Source organism: Anneissia japonica, unplaced genomic scaffold, assembly GCF_011630105.1.
Source record: "Anneissia japonica isolate Jap-2015-1 unplaced genomic scaffold, ASM1163010v1 scaffold288039_len1115542_cov189, whole genome shotgun sequence".
Taxonomy (NCBI): domain Eukaryota; kingdom Metazoa; phylum Echinodermata; class Crinoidea; order Comatulida; family Comatulidae; genus Anneissia; species Anneissia japonica.
The window spans coordinates 1,021,512-1,044,724 of record NW_022726160.1 but is presented as its reverse complement, the minus strand read 5'-3'; the positions used below and the strand labels follow the sequence as shown (position 1 = coordinate 1,044,724).

The 23,213-nt window shown below is 34.5% G+C and overlaps 1 long non-coding RNA gene across 1 annotated transcript in view; it reads left to right on the top strand.

Annotated features, from left to right (window-relative positions):
* LOC117113043 overlaps positions 1-22,539 on the top strand; it is a 26,950-nt gene extending 4,411 nt beyond the window's left edge. The window contains exons 2-3 of the long non-coding RNA XR_004446136.1: positions 2,585-2,833; positions 22,328-22,539. This is a non-coding gene — a long non-coding RNA (uncharacterized LOC117113043). The remainder of the gene's footprint in view (positions 1-2,584; positions 2,834-22,327) is intronic.
* Positions 22,540-23,213: the final 674 nt, after the last annotated feature.

Below are 23,213 nucleotides of genomic sequence, written 5' to 3'. Positions count from 1 at the left end.
ACACGTATACATATATATATACATATATATATTCATATATATATATACATATATATATATATATATTTCATTTCTTTCTTCATTTATATATATACTTACTTGCTTTTTTCCACTCTGTTTTGTACTGTTTTGGCCTATTTGGTCTTTACATCTGTATTGTTATATATGTATATGGACTTTTTTCAGGAATAAAATATTGAATTGAGTATATATGCGCTCTTGAGAAATATTTTTAATATTTCTGGAAGACCTACATGCTTTTGTATCTTGTTACGGTACGGTTGGTGCTAGAGTTCTTTCAGACAGATGGGCATTCTCCTCTGCAACTTACTAGGTCCGGTACTAAAAGAATGTTGAGATTTTAAAGAATTTTTGTATTGTATATGTAAATGGTTAAAATAATTAATGATATGATATATGACAATTTATTCCTTGCTAAACTTGTGTGTTTGTGGTATCGATCGCCAACCTTGCGATGTGGTCATTTTCACGTGGATCTTCCTGTTTCCATTTCCGTCGCATGCGTGATCTAAATCCGAATCATTAATTCGAAGAATTGTGAACAAATATTAGGCGATGTTTCGGCCCATGTCCCCCCGTAAGTGTGACCATTATGTCTTGTTCATGTGCATCAGAATTAATTGAACACATTCCTCGTCATCGCCAAATCTTCTAGGTACTTGTTGCGAAAGCAGCGGAGAGCGTCAAAATTTCAATCACGCTCGCGCCACACGCTGTTCCCAGCCGCGGGAAAAATTACATTTTCGTGCATAAGAATTGACCACACTCGGCTCAAACACTGGCACATATGCTTTTGTCTACATGCAAGCTACGTGAATTATAGAGACAGCCAGTAATGAGCAACAATAAACAGCTTAATATAGACGCCAGCGCCGCATAAGAAGTGGGTCATATGATATCATGGATAAGGATCTTTCAGTTTATTAAGAAATATTAACGCCTCCAGATTAGTCTCAATCATGAAAATCGCATAATTAGATCAATTTGGAACTTCACAGTGTTAAACAATATGCGTTAATCAACGTACGATGCTAGCTCCTCCGAACCCTGTATCATGGCCTACATTAGAAAGGACATAGCAACAACAACAACAACAATAATAATAATAATAATAATAATAATAATAATAATAATAATATAACAACAATAACAATAATAATAACAATAACAATAACAATAACAATAAATAATAATAATAATAATAATAATAATAATGCTAATAATAATAATATATAACAACAATAACAATAATAACAATAACAATAATAATAATAATAATAATAATAATAATAATAATAATAACAACAACACTGCTAACAATGCAGAGAAATATAAATATATAATAATAATAACAATTATTGCTATTGTTATAGGATCGTTCAAATCAACAGATACTGTAAATGACCAAGTAGCTATAAATAACTGAAGGAAGATATTGCGAAGTGCAAAAGGTGTGAGCCGCTAAAACAAAACTGAAAGATAAAAATTGGTATATTATCATAACTGTATTATATAGGTTTATCCTTATTTTTATCCATAATATTAATGAAAATTAAATCAAAAGACCTAACTGTAACATTATTAATAATGTTTTATTATTATCATAATTATAATAGTAACATTAATGCCCTATTCCAAAGAGAAACGAATAATACGCTTTATGTTAATATATTAATCAAAGGTATGTGAAAAAAAATCAATTTCATATCATAGCACGTTTTATGAATAACAACAATGACTGAAATAACAGTTGCTTACTAATTCATTGACAGCTTTAATTTGATTTAATTTCATGTCAATAACGGTACCGGTAGGCTATATCTAGACAAATAGGCCAAGTATAGCCAATAGCGCTCATTATATATATTCTTTAATCGGCATTACCTTTCATTAGCACAACTAACAACATATACATATAAATCATACGCGAAAATAACATACACATAGGCCTACAGGATTTATGTTAGAGACTCAATAAATACGATCAAGACGGAACGAAAATAAGTACCGTAATACTGTTACCGGTACGCGCAAAATGTCCAAGTGATTTGATAACAATATTACGACTGTTGTTGTAAATACGCCTACTTAGAGATGGAAAGTGACTCTCATTAAATATTGGCCTATATTTATCAAATTTGATACACTTTTTTATACAAGGACCAGTAAAATTATTTTTTTCCGATTTTAGGTTCAAAATATCACTCTTATGTTCTTACCGTATTTTACCTACTTTTCAAAGATAGAAAATCATTATTATACAGCAGTATCTGTAACTGTATTATAGAGGGTGTTGCATTGTCACACCTACTGCACGTAGTACATGTTGATTTTTAAATTTTTTTTTTTTTAAATTAAAACCTCGCTAAAGTTATCCTCAATTTGTTCTTATTTTGTTCTTATTTTTAAGCAATTTCTTCCTCAGTATTCTTATAAAATGTGTTCTTAAATAATAATAATAATAATAACAATAATAACAATAATAATAATAATAATAATAATAATAATAATAATAATAATAATAATAATAGGCCTACTTCAATTATTATTTCATATTTTCCAGAGGTAAATGAGATGACATCAGATCGACAGGTAAACAAGAGAATAGGCCTATTTGATCGACAACAGCTGATTGACACTATCACTATGGTCATTGGAAAAATGTCACAGGTGTCACTTATTTAAAGTGACACAGGTGTCACTTACGTTTTAACAAATTCAAGTTTGGTTAACATTACACAATTATTTAACAACCTGACCTTGGCGGACGCGGAGAGAATCGGGGTCAAACGAAAACGAGGCCAATATGCAAGTGAGTAGTTATCACCATGTTGTCACTGCATGAATTTTAGCACATATCTACACCGTGTTTTCTTGGTATCTCCACAATATGCGCTCCTTAAGCGGAGTTTTCAAATTTTCACAAACATAATTACAAAGGAATAATAAAAATACAAACAAGGAACTTCATAACAAATAAATTCATAAATGCATAATAAGTCGGACGGAAATCGGGTTAATCATCAACTGATGTAATTAACAATTAAGTGGACTTTATTGATATGTCTGAATTGATTTATCAATGATAAAACAATTTGAGCAATTTCTCACTCTTTGAACTCGCTTTTCCTTCCAAGTTCTCCAAGGCAATGAGTGTTCAAGCAAAGTAATTGCGCATGTACTGCGATGACGTAATCCCGCGTTGGCATGTATGTACAACTAACATTATTCTGCAGTGCCAAAGTTTCTTAAACCTGGCGAAAAAAAAGAAATACACTTTATGTATTCAAAACGAAATTATGCAAATTGAAGGCACCCAATAGCTAAAACCTGTTTGAGAATCATTTGTATTATTAAAGCAGATCAGGGAATTAGTTTAATCGAAGTTTATTATAGAAATTGTTGATCTAATGAAGACTACTGTAGGCAATAATATAATGAAGTTATGAAGAAAAAAAAAATTCATGAAAATCCTTTTAGAAATTATCTTGCTCATTTTGGGAGTAATATAAAAATGATCAACTTAAACATAGACATTAGTGTTTAAAAACTATTTACCTATAATTTTACAGCGAAAAATTATAAAAGCACTTCCAGTCAATGGAAGTGTGTTACTGCATTATCTTTATTATAATTATCCAGTTTAAATCAGGGTACACATTTTTTGTTGCTGCAAAATGAGCAAGTTAACTTCAAACTTATTTATTTTATGATTGTTTTCACTTTCAAGGGTCAATACATCTTTAACGATGATGATGATGTTATTACAACATTATAATTAAATAATTAATAATAATAATAATAAAATTAATAAGATCAAGAGGCCTAGAATAATAGTAATGACTATGATGATGATAATGATGATGATTGTGATTATGACGATCAGGTTGATAGTAATACTTGCTCATAAAGAATAAAATACGGCATTCAGTTCATCACTGCACTTTTCATTTGCAAGTAAACAATTCCAATTTTGAATTTAATTATTCAAGTTTTTAAGCAACACAGTTGGTGGACCTAGCATATAACTTTAATGTGAATGGTTTGTAAGTTTTACGCCCAATGCAGCACTTCTCCTATTCCGACAGGCAACCGGTCCGGTCAATTTCATCATACCAAAAGGCTTACCGGTACTTTGTTTAATTATATACTACATTAGGTGACATTTGCCTTAATCTTAAAATAAAATAAATATAACTTTAGGCACTATAACATCAGAGGGTTGTGGCAAAGTACCTTTCGGAACACCTATCACTTCTATAATACTTAATATAAATGATTTGTAAATTTTAATCAAAATACAACAAGATACAACAGGGGTCAGTGAGAATGGGAAAAAAAGTACATCGACTTCGAACATACCAACAGACGGCCATACAGGTGTTCCCTCACAGGTTTAGGCATTTAATGTATTACTTTGCATAATTAGAGCTGATTGATTATATTAATCACTAGCCTATTCATTACGAGATACTTCCCAAATTTGCCATTTAAAATCAACTTTCAAAAGAATTTTACCCCACCCAGCTCAGGACGCATGTCATATTAGATGAACTTGTGACCTGATGTGCTCGTTAAGGTACAGGAGGTGGGGGAAAATAGGCATAACAAGGGTAATTTGCAAGAGTTACTCAGTCTGTTTGCATTTGTAATTGATTGGTTTCCCACGATTGCTCTCAACTAGGTTCTCTTGGGTGGAGATTTAATGACAAATATTATTGATCACTAATTGCGTGCATACATTTGCCGATTGATTTTTAGACCACTCAATATATTTCTTAAGAGTTTTGAATATTTGTTTAGTTTGTTTACGTGTAATAGTCTTTCTATTTAATCTTCTTTTGTAGACTCGCAAGTCGGGTTTATAATTAAGTGCAATGATGGTACAGTATATGCTACCGATAATTAAGGCAGGGAGTTGCTTAATGTAAAAGAGCGAATTTCACTTTAAAGAGTGCTTACAGAGATTACTTCAATTTCACTCTTTCTCGAATGAAAATTCAATCTTACATGAGTGAATGTTATTCTTAAAATAGTGAATAATCTCACACTTTTTATTCTATTTCACTTTAGTGGAGTTATCACTATTCACTCCTTTTCTCTAATACCATTTTGCATTTACAGAGTACCGTAGTGTTTACTTTGTTTAAATATTTCCCTTTAAGTTACGCATTGCGATTAGCAATGCACTGGTTCTCCAACGAAGTACAGTAAAGCTAATGAAACAGTAGGCAGGTTTAAAGGTTTATGCAAATAAGAACGGTAGATTTATTTCTTAATTGTTTATTGGCTGTTACATTACTCTAGTATAGCATATCATTTTCAGTCAACAGATAATCTTAATGGACCTTTCCACTAAGCTCCGCCCCTTGGATTTTGTTGCTAAGGTCCCACAAGACTGCAGCGTTAAAACATACGCGAGCACGTGCGTTTGTGGGACAACACGTGTGTTTGTAAGACGCGCGCGTATTCCTAGCTTTGTTCCGATTAGTCAGTTGTAGTGTGATTGACCTAGGCTAACTTAAATAAAAGCATCAAAAGCAACACAATAATACAGTACTTCATGTTTTTAATGACTCACTGTGATAATTTTCTTTAAAATTCATTTTTTCAACTTTACGACAGGCTAACAAATATTGCAAGAGCGGACCAAATTGATTGCTGCTTTGAGGATAGAAAAAACGCCGCATAAAACAGTAATATAAAATTAACATTTTAAATACATAATTCATAACGTCAGCATTACATAAATATTGGAAGTTTATGTAAAACGTTCAGGCCTAATCAGATATGTTCGATGCTATAGGCCTATTAGTTAGCATAGCCTATACAACAAACCAATTAGACCATAATCAACCGATTACCACTGCGTAATAGAAACAAAATGCTTATGCCTATTAACTGTTGTATTTTTATTTGAGCACAGTTATCAGTTTCTCCTTAACTTGAATGAGGCAATAATTTTTGACAGATAATATTACTATTATTGCGCGGACTAATATCTAAGAGAAGATAGTGGTGATACGACTATTTTGAAAAGCCAGGTGACAGCGTTGAGACGATTGTTGACAAGGCGTATCTGTAGGGGTTGACCTAACTAATCTACTAAGGATGCTAAGGTGCGAAATAGTGCCGTCGGCGACAAACGTACCTCCAGCAATATCAGTCGTGCTGCGCAGGAGGCAGGCCGGGTTGCGCATAGTAAGCCTACGCGGCAACTCTACGGTGACGAGTGCATTAGAATTTCGTTATTATAATCAGCCGAATAATCCAAGGACAGTCTTGCTTGCTACTGTTCGTAATTTGATGGAATGATTTACAGAGATATGCAATATCGCTAAACTATTAGCCACCTATATGGACGCTTAACCAAACAGGCCAACTTGTTGTGGGCCAGGTGAGAGAGAAAGCCACAAAATCGGTTCAGGTTACTCGTAAACTGCTGAGTTGATCGCTGGGATTGAAATGATTTAGTACGCCCTAGCATGATGGGTCCTATATTTGGATCGTACTCGTACGACGGCTGCTAATATTATACCCCGTGCTAGCACGACTATCTTCGTGGTGTATCTACTTCGTAATGAAAACTAATTAGGTTTACATGAAGTGTTACCAAGTGTCGCTACATTAATGAATTATTTGCATTCGTAAAAAAAAAAAAATCAGAACTGGCCCCGAAGCTAAAGATGATAAAAAGTAATACTAATAACAGGCCTTATACTGTAATGATATTAATAAATGAAATGATAATTAATAAAAGTATTGATGATAAAGATAATGATTATGATGATAATGATGATGATGACGATGATGATGATGATGATGATGATGATAAACGTTTGATAACTCATGTTGATGAAAACATCTTTATGCTGCAAAAAACCAGCACATGACTCATTCCAAAATGGGAAATGTGTGGCAGGAGATACTTGAATTATCCGGACCATGATGTGTTGGACAGGACGGTAAGTTAGGGTACAGTCTAGAGAAGTCTGTTTATAAGCTCATTAAACAGCTGATTATTAATTAATGTCGACTCGTGTTCTGCTCAACCAATCTCAAAACGGTAGCACCTCAGTTACTATCGCAGAAATTAATTGGAAATAGATTAAGCAATGGGGGGAGCTGTCAAAAGGAAACATTAACACTCGCTGTGAAATGTGATTACTTCGCCTGGACAATACCATGCTGGGGCCTCATGGGGGATGACTCTTCAGTCAATCAGCCCCCTTGAAGTTTACAATCAACCCTTCCTCGAATTACACTCCGCATTTTTTATTTTAAAAGTTCATTCTTCACTCGGAGACGCGTTACGGATACTCGTCGTACGCTCATCTTGAACATAAAATAAAAACGCCGTTATTATAGATAACGCTAACGGTGTTTTTAGCCCAACGGCTAACTATATTAAGAAATATGGACAGATCTAGGCATGTTATTCTTTGAAAAAATTTTTGTCATAACGGTGTCAAATTACCGGTATTGTTAATTGCCTTTCGACGTACCGTTATGGTAACGGCGTTACATTATATAGTCCGGGACACTTCCATTATGTAGACCTACATGGCCCAGAGGCGAATCTAGTATTTTGGAAATGAAAATGGTACCGATTTTAAAAATAAAGCGAAGTGAAAGGTGCTAAATGGACAATGGGTAATACGAAGGGGATGGAGCACTCTCAGCTGTAGCTCAGTCGGCTCGTCTGGTGGTAGCCGCGGTGTGTGCACTGAACCGTGGAGATCTCTAGGTCCCTGGTTCAATTCCCATCGTTGCCTCTCCCTGTGTTTCAGCTAGAGGGCTGAAATACAAGTTACAATAGCGCACCGTCTTTTGGATGAGACGTTTAAGCCGTTGGTCCCGTGTGCATTATGGCCCATGTGCACGTTAAAGAACGCAGTACACTCTTCGGAAAAGAGGAGGGGATTGTCTCCCAATCACCACCAGAAGGACCCCACTGAAAATAAATCTTCTTCTAGACTTTCGTGGGCTATCCTTGGTGTTTACACCGAATAAATCAAATCAAAATCAAATCAAATCATAGATGTCTGAATAGGCTTTTCTACATCCGAATGGTCTAGTTCTGTTAAAACAAAGTTGATCAAAATGAGGGCAACCCCTATTAGCTAGGGGAAGAGGGTAGAAATATAAATGACATGAACCACAAATAGACCTATAGTGTCTATGCATAAAATCACATGCAAATGTCGTTTGCCGTTTTAATGGCATAAGTATCCGTTGTCTGTTAGATGGTCAGCTAAAGTTATATCGTTTACTTAACGAGTTAAGACGTCGTTTCGATTCCACTTTCATCCTTCTATTGAAAGTAAAAAGAAATTTCTGTCCCTTAATTGGGCAGAATAATTATGCAGCGCAGAGTTAGGACTATAATCTGTGATAAATTCACTTTTATTTGAGAAAAGTATAAATTACTGATTTTTTTCTACTGAAAAATAACTAAATATAAGACTAATGGAGAAGTCTCGCACGAGTTAATAAACTTTATTCGAAGTGCGCATCGCAGGCGAATTGATGCTTACGTCATCGCCGATACTGTTGCCATGAAGATGTAAGCGTTTAAGATTAATGCTTGACGGTTTTATGTTTTATTGAATAACGCGACTCTGTGTATTCTGATTTATCACCTGTGGTGCGGATGAAATCATGTTAAAAGACACCCTTTGATAGTAAAATAAATTTTGCTGATTCTTGTTTCACTTACACGTCACATGTGGTCAATTGTTTTGCTGCTTTCTGAACAAATCTGACGTTTCTCGAAACGTTGCCGTAAAAAATCTCGGCAAATTTGCTAAATCGCAATTTGTGTTCGCAAGGGGGTCGTTCAATGTGTTGTCCGACTCGTAAATTATTTTTCTAGTAAGCTCAAACAAAAGTCGTCTGTTCTACCGCACGTTATACAGCTCTCTGTATCGATGGAATTTATCATCCCGCCAATTATACACAATAAGTCACTTTGTTTCTAATTTACACTTTTAGGTTGATTTAATTACAATCTTGTTAAGTTTTCCTATTCCATTTGCATCTCATTGGTTAATCCACCTCTTTAACCAATGAAATGTTTTCAAGCGAGAACTATTCATTCAATGCATTTAATTGAAATGGAAATATAGTGTATACTTATATGGTACTACATCATTAGTCCCAGCAACTGTCTGGTTTAACGCGAATGTTTGGTTTTTGTGTTAACTGCTTGCGTTATTAAGTCAGTGAAACTGTCGATTTTTGTCGTAAAATAAAGCCAGTGATTAGAGGTGTGTTGATGTATTAAACTGCATTTTATATTAGCAAACATTAACCAACGCATATACAACAGTTGAAAATTAATGTGCTGTATATTAATCAAACGCAATGCAACTTACAAACCGGACATCACTGAATTTACAACATTTATTAAATTAAAAACAGACGACACCGCCTTGTTGTACAAATTTCGAAAGTTTTTTTTAAAAAAAGCATTACGTTACCTACAACATGATGGAGAAATCTCATTACAATTTTAATTTACTACAAATTTGCATAGATGCACTGTACGTAAGAGTAACACCTGTGATTATACATAGGGCCTTAGGCCTACTGAAACTTCTTACCTGAATCTTTACGTGTATGTTCCTTTGGCCAATGATTAATACCTGTCTCTTATACACATCTAGATGTGTATAAGAGACAGGGTAAATACAGTGTTAGAATAAAGGACATACTAATATTCATTTATTTACAGGACTACATTCGTTGATAGCTATGCTATAAATATATACCGGTATATATATAGAAAATATAGGCCATATAAATAAATTTTAAAGATCAAAAGATATTTACTTTATATAGACCTATTTCAGATGCTGGTGAATTAACATAATAATATGCCTTAACAGTGAAAAACGGGCAGTTATTATCACACAAAGTTAAACAAAGTGAATGATGACGTTGGTGGAAGGTGATAGATGTCAATGATGAAGAAGATGATGATTGCCATGGTGACTGATAATGATGATGATGATTATTATTATGATGATGATAATGATGACTACGATCGTGATGATGATAATGATTATGATGATGGTCATGTTCATCGTGTTGATGATACTTAATGTTGAAGATGATGAGGATGTCCCTCACCGCCCTGGTAAAAATGTTAACAATAGGCCTACATTACTTTCCACAGAGTAGAAACAAATAATATATAGCAGCATTCAGATATCCCGTGGTTGTAAGCATAACAAAAGAAATGTTCCAAGACCATAGGCGTAGCCTAGTCCAATAGTTCACAGAAGGTACAGATGCCTCGGTTCAAGTACATAAACTTCTTTCATTCCCTCGTTGCCGCCACCATTTGCAAGATCAACGTTTTTGATCGACAAGTTTGTAAATCAAATTTGTGATCGGAGTCGATTTATGAAACTGGCAAGACATAATGGTTGGTATTGCAATTTATGACATGATTGCTGTTTAACAATCAACAGTGGAGAAAGCGGAGTAAGATCTGCCGGGCCATAAATAATCAAAGTCGACGATGAGAAAGATTCTGTTTCCAACTGTCAACAGACATTTTGCGGTATACTATTAGGCCTAAACCTGATAATTACCAGTAAATAAAATTTCCTAATTATCCCAAATAAAAATGCATAATCTATAAATACATTTAATGTATGTATTTCTTGACATTATATAGGGGTGACGTAGACCGCTTATATAAATTCGAAGTTTCATGGTTCGAGTCCCAGACCTGGAATTTTGTTTGGTCTTGTACCAAATAGGCCTTCATTTTTCCACCACCGTTAGTCATAGGCCTATATTTTATTTTATATTACGGTAGGCCTATATTAAGATAACATTATTATGCATGGCCTGTATAGGTATATCTCACAGCGGGGACGGTCATTTGCTGTTGTCGACACTAAATCATATTACTATAAACATCAACCTACGCCCTTAAAATGACCATGAATCATATCGACAACATGATGGAGAAATCTCATTACAATTTTAATTTACTACAAATTTGCATAGATGCACTGTACGTAAGAGTAACACCTGTGATTATACATAGGGCCTTAGGCCTACTGAAACTTCTTACCTGAATCTTTACGTGTATGTTCCTTTGGCCAATGATTAATACCGTATACAGTAATTTAAGATAGGAGAATATACACACAAATGACATATAGGCCTAATAACATTTATATCCAGATTATATGAACCGTATTTCAAATGGATGTATGTTGCTGGTTTCTAAATGACATTTAAGACGTTTAGCGAATTATAGTAATAATAGAGATACAAGGACAGTTAGGCCTAGTCAGTTTCATTTACCGGTCTTCTTGTCCAAAACACCGACCAATTCTTGAAAATGACCGCGAATGAATTGGCTACAGGACGTACATGACGGTCCACTGAGGGTATGCATACAATATCAAGTATTAAAGCCTACGGAAAATAACAGTTCTGTATCAAGATATATTGATAAAACTGCATATTTCGTTGTCAGCGATTATAAACATTTGCCTTATGCAATAGAACCCTAAATAAGGGGGCACCTTCGGGACCAAAAATGATGTCTCCTTTTTAGGAGTCTCTGCTCTGAAGAGGAGTTAGCCGTAGTGTTAAAAGATATTCTATTTTAAAAGATATTTTCTTTTCCTCGTTTTGCGCCTGAAAAAGACACTTTATCAGGGTGTCAAGGATGGGTTCTACTGTATTACATATTATACACGAACACTATAGCAATTATAAGACAATTAAAATGATAGTGAAGATAATAAAGATAATTTAAAACAAAATGTTAGAGGGTTTTCGATAAAGAGGGACTGATACAGTTTTTCCGGTGTAATACGGTACCGAATTTAATGCAAGTGGTGGCGCTGCATTTCAGTTGTAATTATCCGACAGCCCAGCCCGATTTCGAAAGTCAGGCCAATTTAACTAGGACCAATACGTTAATTTCCTTACTTTACAAAATAAGAGAAAAAGTTCGTCTGTTTCTTTTAGTGTTCTTCACAATGACAAAAAAGATGGCAGCTAGCCATCGCATAACAAAATATTGGGAGGTCTAAACGCAAAACTCCTATTACCAACTTTGATGACTCTTTTTACAAAGCTAAACGTGTTTAGGCTTAATGTGCTAGGTTCTTGACGTGCTCAGCATTTGAAGTGCTTAGGTACTGTAGCCTTCATATTAGGTACCGGTATATCATAATATTAAATGACCTACCTAAGCATTTTTAATGTTTGATGAAGGGGCGTTTATTCGAGGGAGGAATTTATGTTTTTCAGTGGCGGATTTAGAGGGGACGACTCCTCTATTTCTTGGAAAAACAATTGTTTTTTAAAACTTATCAGAAAATTAACATGCAAAAAATAGTAAAAATCAATCAAATACAAACTCAAGTTAATAAAGGTGCTAGAGGTTTAAGTGTGATTCATCCCTTGTACCTCTACATGGGCTCTTCCCTGAGACTCTCCCTCAGTTCGCACATTAACGCCTCCTCTTTATTACCGGGCTGGATCCGCCCCTGTTTGTGGTGTGAAATGGATACGTAGGCCTATATCGTTCTTGAAAATAAACGTCCCTTATTTATTTTCACTGAATGTAGAACTACAACGTCAAAAAGTGTTATTGCGTGATCCTAAAGACTTACTGTAGGCCTACTAATTCCAACCAGGTTAGCAAAAATATAATTTTACTGTGAAGTAGATCATTAATAGAATATGTTGAGAATAGTGCTTTCATTAGATTTGTTTACAGTCATTTAGGAGGGATGGAGGGGCGTTTATTCAAGGGAGGCGCTTGCTGAAAATGAGGCTCGAATGGGGCGTTTAAAGCGGAACGTTTCGAGTAAATCGGTATTTAAATATTTAAAAAAAAAACAATGCTACTAACTTGTACCCACCAAAACTAACACACATTACACACTGAAGAATTAACAATCATAATAACGAATAATACTTACGAGTAAGTAAGTAAGTAAGTTTACATTTTTTGGATTTCCCTGGATCCCGTGGCTTGCGAAAGTGAACAAATTGAAACGACGGCCTAATAACAATAATATTGTATTTACCATGTCGATGACATCAACCTACAGCTGTGAAACTATTTTAAAAATATATTTCTCGTATTTAAGCCTATTAAATAGCTTTTATTGACAGTTATAAATTGTAAAATAGTGATCAACAAAGGCCACTAAAATAAAATGCCATGAACAATTAAAAACAAAATAAAATCCATGAACTACAAACAATACAGATGCATACGGTCCCATGACCTGTCATAGACAGGGATAATTTAGGGAAAAAATTGCTACAGGTCTTTTTGAAATTTCTACAATTTTATGAATGGGAAATTTCAGCATGTTCATCGTTAATTCGATATCAAATCGGTATAAAATTAACTTAAATGCTATGGCCTATTGTTACCGTATATAAAATTGTTTACTCTCATAAATTTATTAATTTTATTACTGTACAGAATCTGTGCAAATAGTAGGTTTCATTTCAAGATTTAAAATATATATTAATATATATTATATATAGATATTTAAAAACTGTTAAAATTTTATTTTCATCTAAAACTTAGAACAAAAAGAATTTTCTTTATAACAGATGCAAAAATAATAGCGTAGCAAATTTCAGGATAGTTAAGTTTTGGTAGGCTAAGCAAATAATTCTCTTTGTTAGCAATTATTTTTCCGCATTGTAAACAGTCGACAATGCAATTTCCCAATAGTGGGATGAATACAATTTCCCGTGTACTGTATCTTCTTAACGGAACCTGGATAAATGCTTTGAAATCGATTGGCAAAGTCCGTAAATCAGAAAATATGCTTATTGATTAACGGTAAAAAACAAAAAAACAATCCAATATATTCTGACTTATACACACTTTACTACGATAATCCAGTCGATTTCAAAAAATTTATCCAGGGACCTTTAAGAAAGTACAAGAGAAATTGTATTCATCCCATTATAGGGAAATTGCGTGGTCGACTATTTAGATTCAAAGAGGAACATTTGTTAACAGGGCAAGTCAATGTAATAATTTAATTTTAGGAATTGTTGAGATTTTACAAACATTACGGTACATTGAACAGATTTGAACAGCAGAGGATGTGCAACTCTCTGCTGTTGATTAGGCGTACAGTTGTGTATATGCCTTGAACTGATCTCAAAACTCATAGGCCTATACACATATTTTTCCCTGATGATTCCTATATAAATGGTTATATAATTTAAGAATGCAAGGTACAGATAAAGATAGGCTATAGGAGAAATCCCCATAACTCGTAGCATCATAATTGTGCTGAATTGCATACAGGCGTAGTCTGTGAATGTACCAGTCGTAGAGCGCCTAGTTTACGTTCGCTTCATTCCGAAACGAGAGATGCTCAAATGAGCCAGAGCATCAGGGTAAACCCATCACTACTTTCCCGTAAAGATGCAATGAGTTCTTTAAAGTACATACGATCCGGAGTCAGGTGCACAAAGGACACCTGGTTTGTACATCCTTTTGTTCGAGCTTTGGTTCTCTAGTCCCGAGCTCATCCCTCCTTGTGATCATCGCACTTACACAGGGCAAGCATTAATACAAGGTGCTCTAAGCTACGTCTTACCATGGAGGTGAAAATAACCCCTCCCATAGTCATACTATGATGAGGCTTAGGGTGTGGAGTTGTTTTCGCCATGACAAAGATGTTGTCACTGACGGGAATGGAATCCAGGTCTCAGTAAACAGGACTCAGTTAATGGAAGTCAAGCATTGCCGGACACTCACTGCACTCGATGATCGGCCGAAGCGATTCTACGGAGAACGCAACGCCACGATGCACACGCAACATTGGATTCGTCGGTCCGTCTGATGACGGTCGTCCGATCGCCATACGACGCGCGGTGAGTGCACGGCTTTACTACCAATAAACAGCTCCACTGCTTCACGCCCTCATTTGTTAAGCCTGTACCAATGTAAAACGTATGCTTTAGAGAGAAAAAAAAGTGTTTTTACATTTTATACAGGCGACAGGTTTATGAAATATCTATACTTTCATAAAATGTTAACGTCTTTGCGAATATGTATGGTGAATGGTTATCTCACAATTGTCATCTCGCAAACATTATGACGGTCACCTCAATGTTGTCCACCCAGCGATGAGCGTGATGGTCCCTCCTCGAAATGCCATTGACCATCAGTAGATCAACGAACCGATGACCGGCGACTTTCGCCTTCTAGGTGCCAATTCACACACGAATTTGTACCTTGACTTTTCATCGCTCTGTCTTTGGTCACTTTCCGGATGAAATTGACCAGTTGCATTCAATCATCGGGATCTGCGTCGTAAAAATCAACACCAAGGGTAAAAACAAGTTTGGGATAAAGTACATTTCCTGGTCAATAGCTTCTACAGAGAAAAGCATTCACCCGCCACAAGTTGGAATCTAAGCCGGTGTCGAATAACACTCAATAACAATTTATATACTATTAAACATTAAACCTATTTACTTTTGTTCCATATTAGTTGCAGAATTTACGAGTCGTATTAGTCTCAAAGATTGGTTATTTACGACAATTTTGAGAGATTGTAATAGGTATAGCGCTAACAAGCAAAACGCGTCGTATTTCACGTCAGCGTAGGCCTATTTATGATGAATAGATCGTTTTGCTTTAAGTTAACAGGGAGCGGGCAGAATTATTTGTGGTCGTCATCTTTCACAGCTGCTTGGATTGTTAACGACACCCTGACTGTAGAAAATCATAGTAAATGTAATGTATATTAACACAAAAGAATTACGAACACGAAACCGAATTGTTAGCTGTAGAGTCTCTAGCGAAATAGAGTAGGTCCCAGTTCGCACATCGCCAACAAACACGGATGATAGCTCGCATAGATCATTGAACTAGTTAGCCTAGGACGATGACTATATTTTCTGTATTTTACTTCCTAATTTATTGTACACGCTCAAAAGTTAAGCTAATAAATAAGGTTTTAAGTACAAAGGGAAGTTTGAAGAAATGCTCTTCTAGTAAATCAACTTGTTTTGTCTGTCTAAGGCCAATGTTTGGGGAGTGTTTGGCAATGAACTTCCCAGGCCCTAAATTACACACCCTAAACTACAACTACCACAGTAACAGCTTCGTTTATCAGTGGAATTCGGTGTCAAATAGTCATGTACATTATCCAACAAGCTAACAATTAAATCTAGGTCTAACTTGCATCAATATGCAAAGCACATACCACTCTCTTTTACAATATGTTTACGACTGTTTTGTATCAGAATGTTCCAGTATCTAGGTCAATGTATGTAGCAATCAATAAACACTTACATATGGCAAACATGTTCATGTTAATTGCCCCACCCACCGCCCAGGAATCGACCAAATCTTAACATATAAAAACAGAACATAGATTTAGTCCTCAGTCTCCAGACGGATGTAAGAGTACTGACCTGCTCCAATCAGCATTGGAAACGCTAAATACTAGATACTACACCACGTTTACAAGCTTCGAGGTTTGCCCACCTTTCTTTTCGTATCTTTTGAGTTCTAACCTGAAGCCGGGCTCACATTGTGTCGTACAACGGTCGTACTACAGTCGACGGTACCACTTATGTTTGTTTTCTGTGGCTGCTTGACGACCCGACGTTATCAGCCGGTTATCGTCGGTAGTAGAAGGGGATAGTAATTAAAAATGGGATAGTAATTGAAAACGATAGGCCAATTCGAGATATATTCGCCAAAATAAACACTTTGCAACTTCATAACCGTGTTTTAATGTTTTTAAGTTGTTTTTTTTTTTCTTATCTCATATCATTGAGTTTTATACTGTTATGACGTTAACGTTTTCTCTCTGGGATGCCATTACATCATAGCTCGTCACTGCCAATAATGATCTACGGTTAAGTTAATGCTAGACTAATGTAGCCTCAACATGAGAAGCATAGTCATGAAACTCCAGCGGGCGACTTCCAAGCCATTCTTCAATACGGAACAAAACTCATTCGGACTCATGGGTAGCCGTCATAATCAAACTTCACATCGTTATGAAAGTGAATTATGGGGTTAAGTATATGAGAAGAACTCGAAGTTACATGTACAACATTTTCCCACATTCGATTGAGTAGATTGATGCGACAGACACGTTTTTGAGGCATGTGGACTTCTTGTCGCGAACTCAACAGTAATTCAATACGGTACACACGCGATATTAGGCAAACTAGAAAGCGTCGGCATGGCAAAAGAATGTCAGATTTCATACAAATAGGCCATATATATATACATATATATATATATATATATATATATATATATATTATATATATATTATATATGTATATATTATTTATGTATATATATTATATATATATATTATATTTATAATATATATAAAGTATAATACAGTAGAAGCCTTCTATTAGGACATCCCTATTCAGGGGACACCTCTATTAAGGGGACACTTTTCCATGAATCGAGGAGCGATATATCTTTTAACACTGCGGCAAACCCCTATTAAGGGGACGGGGACACCTTCTGAGTGTGCCAAATGGTCAAATAACCCCTATTATTTTTTTTTCTATTGTATCACAACAAATACAACAGTCTAAAAATAAGCAAAAATCACTAAACTTTATATACAGCTTTCTAACTATTATCACCTTTCTACTGCTGTTTGTCAAGGGCGAGCTTTTGTTAGACTACCGGTACGTAATAGTAATAATAATAATAATAATAATAATAATAATAATAATAATAATAATAATAATAATAATAATAATAATAACAATTTGTTATCACCTTTCTAACTATTATCACATTATTAACACCTCCGGAACAGAAAAGTAAAGTAGTAAGCCTACAATAACTTAAAAACTATAGAACAATTTCATTAAAAGGGATTTATAGTTACTCATACATAAACCAAGAAACAAATGGACAAATTCTCAAAATACAAAATTCAATCAAATCAAGGAGAGGAGAGAACAGAACACCACTTAAACAGATACAAGCAAAACAACAAACCATGAAAATACTTAAACACACCAACTGTACTACCAATCAAAGACGAACTATTTTACTTGGTTCAAAATTCTTTATGCAATTTCATTAAACTATAATAATAATAATAATAATAATAATAATAATAATAATTATTATTATTATTATTATTATTATAAAAAAAATACTTATAATATCCAGATAAATTAAACACATTCGTTCTATACGAGTATAAACAAAAGCGCAGATTAAAAATAAAGAGGAAATAATGTAATAAAAGTAAAGTTTATTCTGATAGATGGACTTTCTGTATAAAAGTCATAATACGTAATCCTTGTTTCTTATATTTTTATTCAGGCCTAGGGCACGAGGAAATTTCAGGAGAATATTGTCCGGGAAGAATAAAATCAGGGAGAAAATAAGGTGAAAATAGCCAATAGGAAACATGAAGGAAATAAGCGAGGGAAGGTATAGGTTGATTATAAAAGGGAAACGTCGCTTAATCTACTTTAATCATTCCAAATTTTGGCGTCTTTTGCTTTTTGTGATATTCGCCAAAAAATAAACATAAACAATGGACAATTTCACAATTTTTGAACAAAGGTAGGTAATTGTTAGTTGCCAATGATCGACTGAAATACGTCCTGGTGGCGCTCGGAACATCATGGAATCAAAATGAGTAACTGGCAGTTATAATACTATTAAAAGTATAATAAAACGAAATTATTAAATACAGATAGTTGCTATAAATATACTTCGATCGCAGTGGTATTCGATAAAAGGGGCTTCATTGTATTTTATAATTTTTATATTCATGGTATAAATTAATTTATTAAATTTCCTTGTTGTTGTTATTATCTCTGATTTCATATATGTCGCGTTATTAGAGCGATGATTCTGTGCACTTTCATGAAGTAATAAAGCCTAATAGGACAAAATACATTACAACGAGAAATAAACCGACGAAAATGAGGGACAAGAATGGGGTTTTTATGTATCGATAATCATTTGTAAAAATTAAACGCAACGCAGGTCATTGGAGGTTAAAGACATTGCGATTGTGCCAACACGTTTGATTGAATTATGAATTAAAGTAAATATAAAGAAAACACACAAATTAAGAATAGTCATTATGATGACGGATAACAAACAGCTGTTTTAATTTTACACAATCGTGAAATAATATCTTGTCACTATGTTTATAAAACAAATATATTTTTTACGCTGTATTCACGGTGGTTAGTTAATAGCGTGTAACGAAAGTAAACGTCATTCTTCAAAGAAGTCATACAACTTTCACGACTCAGGTTCTATCAACATTTCCCTTCATTCCTTGCACTATTTGTCATAAATTGTCATCCGGGGCACCTGGTTTGAAAATTCCAACCACCATGGGGAATTTTAGTAGTTTGTTTCATGCCCATAAATTGCGTTTCATAAAGATTCGGAGTGTCTTAGTTTGGCTCTAGGGTCCGTCGACAAATTGAAGTATAAATCACAAGTCATTTGGACGAGGTCTGCTCTGCCAGACGACCACAATGAGCGATATGAACCATCTCAGATACATTGGGCCGCTTCAAAACATCACTTTACAGATAATTTTTAAATTTTAATAGGCCTATCCCAATGAATGAAATACCCGTCTCAAGGCGATCGTATGGGGTTTTTTTCCTGACATTGTTTTAATTTTAACCTATACGAAAACATAGGAATCACCCTGATGAACTGATGAATGACATTTAATTATTTAAATAATTTAAATTTATGTAACAATAAAGGAAACAAGATAGACAATTAGAAAAACACGTTATTTATTAATTATTACATTAAAGTTTATAATTTTATTAAAGATCCATGAATTTGCTATCTAAACCTGTTTGAATTGATTGATGGCCACGGCGTCACGACAATTTTGGTACATTTATAATGCTATAACAAGGTTATAATGTGTAAAAAATTAGTCTATACTTGCAGCCCATCCATACTGTCGGAAAAATTAAAAAAAAAAAACTGTCAAAAAGTCATCGAGCGTGAACTCCCTTATTCCACCGTGCTAGAAGCAATACGATTAAAATAGCAAACATTTATAGCCTGCAGTAATTACAGAAGCTGTTAAATCTCTCATTTGCCACAATAGCACATATGAGAAACTGATCATCTAGGCTAAATCTCTCGAGAGTAGAACGCCGAGTAGAATAGCTGTAGATACAGTAGGCGACGTACTTTCTAGACCAGAGGTACCGATAAAGAAGTTTGGCCTAGAGATTTACTAGAACGATGAATGATGTTGTAGGCACCGGCTTCAGACATCACAAACCCAAACTTTCATCTTGCTTAAGTTCTTAATTAATTCACCAGCTTTTGTTTTTCAACATACCGAGGTGTTGAAAGTGTCATCATAATTTTATTTCTTTAGAAAGGTTAACATACTTTTGAAAGAGTACAAATGCCTGTCCAATTATCCCCCAAAACGCCACGAATAAATGTATACAGTGCCTCCTTTTCATTGTTTTCCCATCCAAAAGATTTATATCATTCAATGCGACAATACAATAGCCTTTTTCGTTGTGGTTAATATTTTTTAGAAAAGTGGTTTTGTTTTCTGTAATTTGAGCTATGACTTACTTAAAATATGTTTATCCTTGTTACTGTATTCGTTAACTTATTAACATTTATATTCAGCATCACCATAATTTTACAATTATTATAAATAATTATTATAAATAATTAATAATTTTTCTTCTCATTACTATTATTACCATATTTAATAATAATAATAATAATTATTATTATTATTTTATCAATATTATTAGACCTATTATATCATTGTTGATTTATAATAACAATCTATTATACTGTAGGCCTATTTATATTAAGTGTCTTCTAAATTATAATGTTTATCAATACTATCGGTTTTACTCTTTATTATATTATTGTATAATTAATTAGCATACAATCAGTGCTAACACACAGTATAGACATAAAGTAGGTTTATAATGCAAATATTATTTTTATTAGGTGTAATAATAATATATCATCACCATATTTATTGACATCTTTAGAGCCCAGGTATCAGTATATTCTTTAGATTCAATAGGACTTCTACCGGCCACACTTTCTGAGTTAGTGGTATGGGTATACAATGGGCCTAGTCCATAATATAAGTATTGTACGTTTGGGAAACTTCATTAGCAGAACATTTCCCTTTTTAGGGTTGATTATTGCAGGTTCTTTGCACTTTTCACCCGATAATTTATGATACTTTAGGGACTAGGCCTTTAAGGTGGCCATCGTACGTCTTGTTTTCTCGCAGACGACGTTTGGTGGTTAAGCGAAACGAAAAGTCGGCGCTCCGGCAAGAACCTAATTCCATACGGGAAAGAGGTCTTTGCGGTTGCTGGGAACACCGTTTTGTTTACCCTCATTCGGTATTAGAAACGGGTGATATCGTTCCGGGTCGGCGGCGTAGACCGCGGAATTTCCGTACTGAAACGAATGCACATAAAATTTACACTTCTTGTAAAAGTGCGAGCATAAACCTCTTTGTGAATGCTTCGAGCGCCTTGACACTGCAAATGTTTCGTAGCCATAAAGTATTACTAAAAACACTGTATCCTGGTTCCCAAGACAATACACTTGTTTTGCTACACTGAAAAGTAATCAGAAGAGGAACATATTTATAGAATGTATTCGCTAGCGGGCTAAAATATTATACCTAGCCCGCTAGCATTGAGCCCGCTGATTACATTCAATAGAAACACGCTTTCATCAATATTTTATTAAACGTTCGTATGAATTTAGATTTCTTTGTCAATGAATTTAGCCATACTTAGGAAAGTTGTATTTGAATATTTATTGATGTCGTGCGTTTTTCAATCATGTGCATATATCAATGTATACAATTCTCAAACTACTGCACTGGTTTAGATTTATACCTTTTTACGCTGTATATTCATGCACCTCGTAGGGCATACTTTGTGTGCCTACTTTGTGTACCCACTCACCCACCACCAGACACTACCGACTGCACCCAGATACCGGTAGACCTAAGTGAGATTTTTCCACTCACCCCCCCCCCCCCATCCCGACCCTAAACCCATGAATTTGGCCTTTTGGGCATGGGATTAGACCCGACCATTATTCATCATCATATTTATCATCACTTTCATCATTATCATCATCGCAATCTTCATCATCAGGCCCATTGATATTTGTGTTATTGTTATAATTAGTTTTATTAATATAATTATTATTTTTGTTATATTATTATCATTTCTATTATTTATTTTTTATTTCTTTCCCATCCAACAGCAAGTATACGTACACTCGTCACTTACAGGACGGAATGAAGCAAGCCTAGTCTCTTATAGAGGCCTAGGGAGTGGAGTTGGTTTAGCCGTGAGAAAAAATCCTGCGGTGGCAGGAGGAATTGAACCCAGCGGCCTGGGATTGAAGGCAAGCATCTTAACCACTAAGCTATTCACCCCCTCCAAGTTTAATTATTTATGTTAATACTAGGCCTATTGTTAATGGTATTTGGATTAATTTTATTATGATTATTACAATCATCATAAGAAAAAAAGAAAATGAATATGAATTAATTAAATAAAAAGAAAGAAATGGAATGCCTGATTTTTTGAAAGATTCATACCTCCATTTATGTAGTAACGTGTATGATGTCTTAAAGCTAAGTGATTGATAGTATTGAGGGAATTATATGAAACCAATAAATAATTATATTTTTAATTTGTAATAAATCTGGTTATGAAATTGAAGATTAATTGAAAAATAAAGCGCATTTGAGTGATTTCAATCGAAGCTGTTAAAATAATAATCGACCTTGCAACATCATAAAACACGTCGAGGATTGATCTTCAAATTCTGACGAATATCACTAAGCGAAAGTTCATTTTAACACCGACGGCTAATCTCCGGACCGGTGGACGTGGCACATATGAACCAACTTCAAACACCAGTTGAAGGCCGAATAGATCAACTCTTCGCTATCAACTGTAGACTGAGTATTTATCGCTAATCCTAGGCTGTTTTCCCCTAATCGACATCCTAATATATATAACACCGGAATGGGGAAATATGACAGGATCGCTAAGGGATACAGTAATGACGGGAACAACGATGATTGTGCAAGGGAAAAAATAATAAAAGCAAATACGATCGCACGTTACAAGTATCTCGT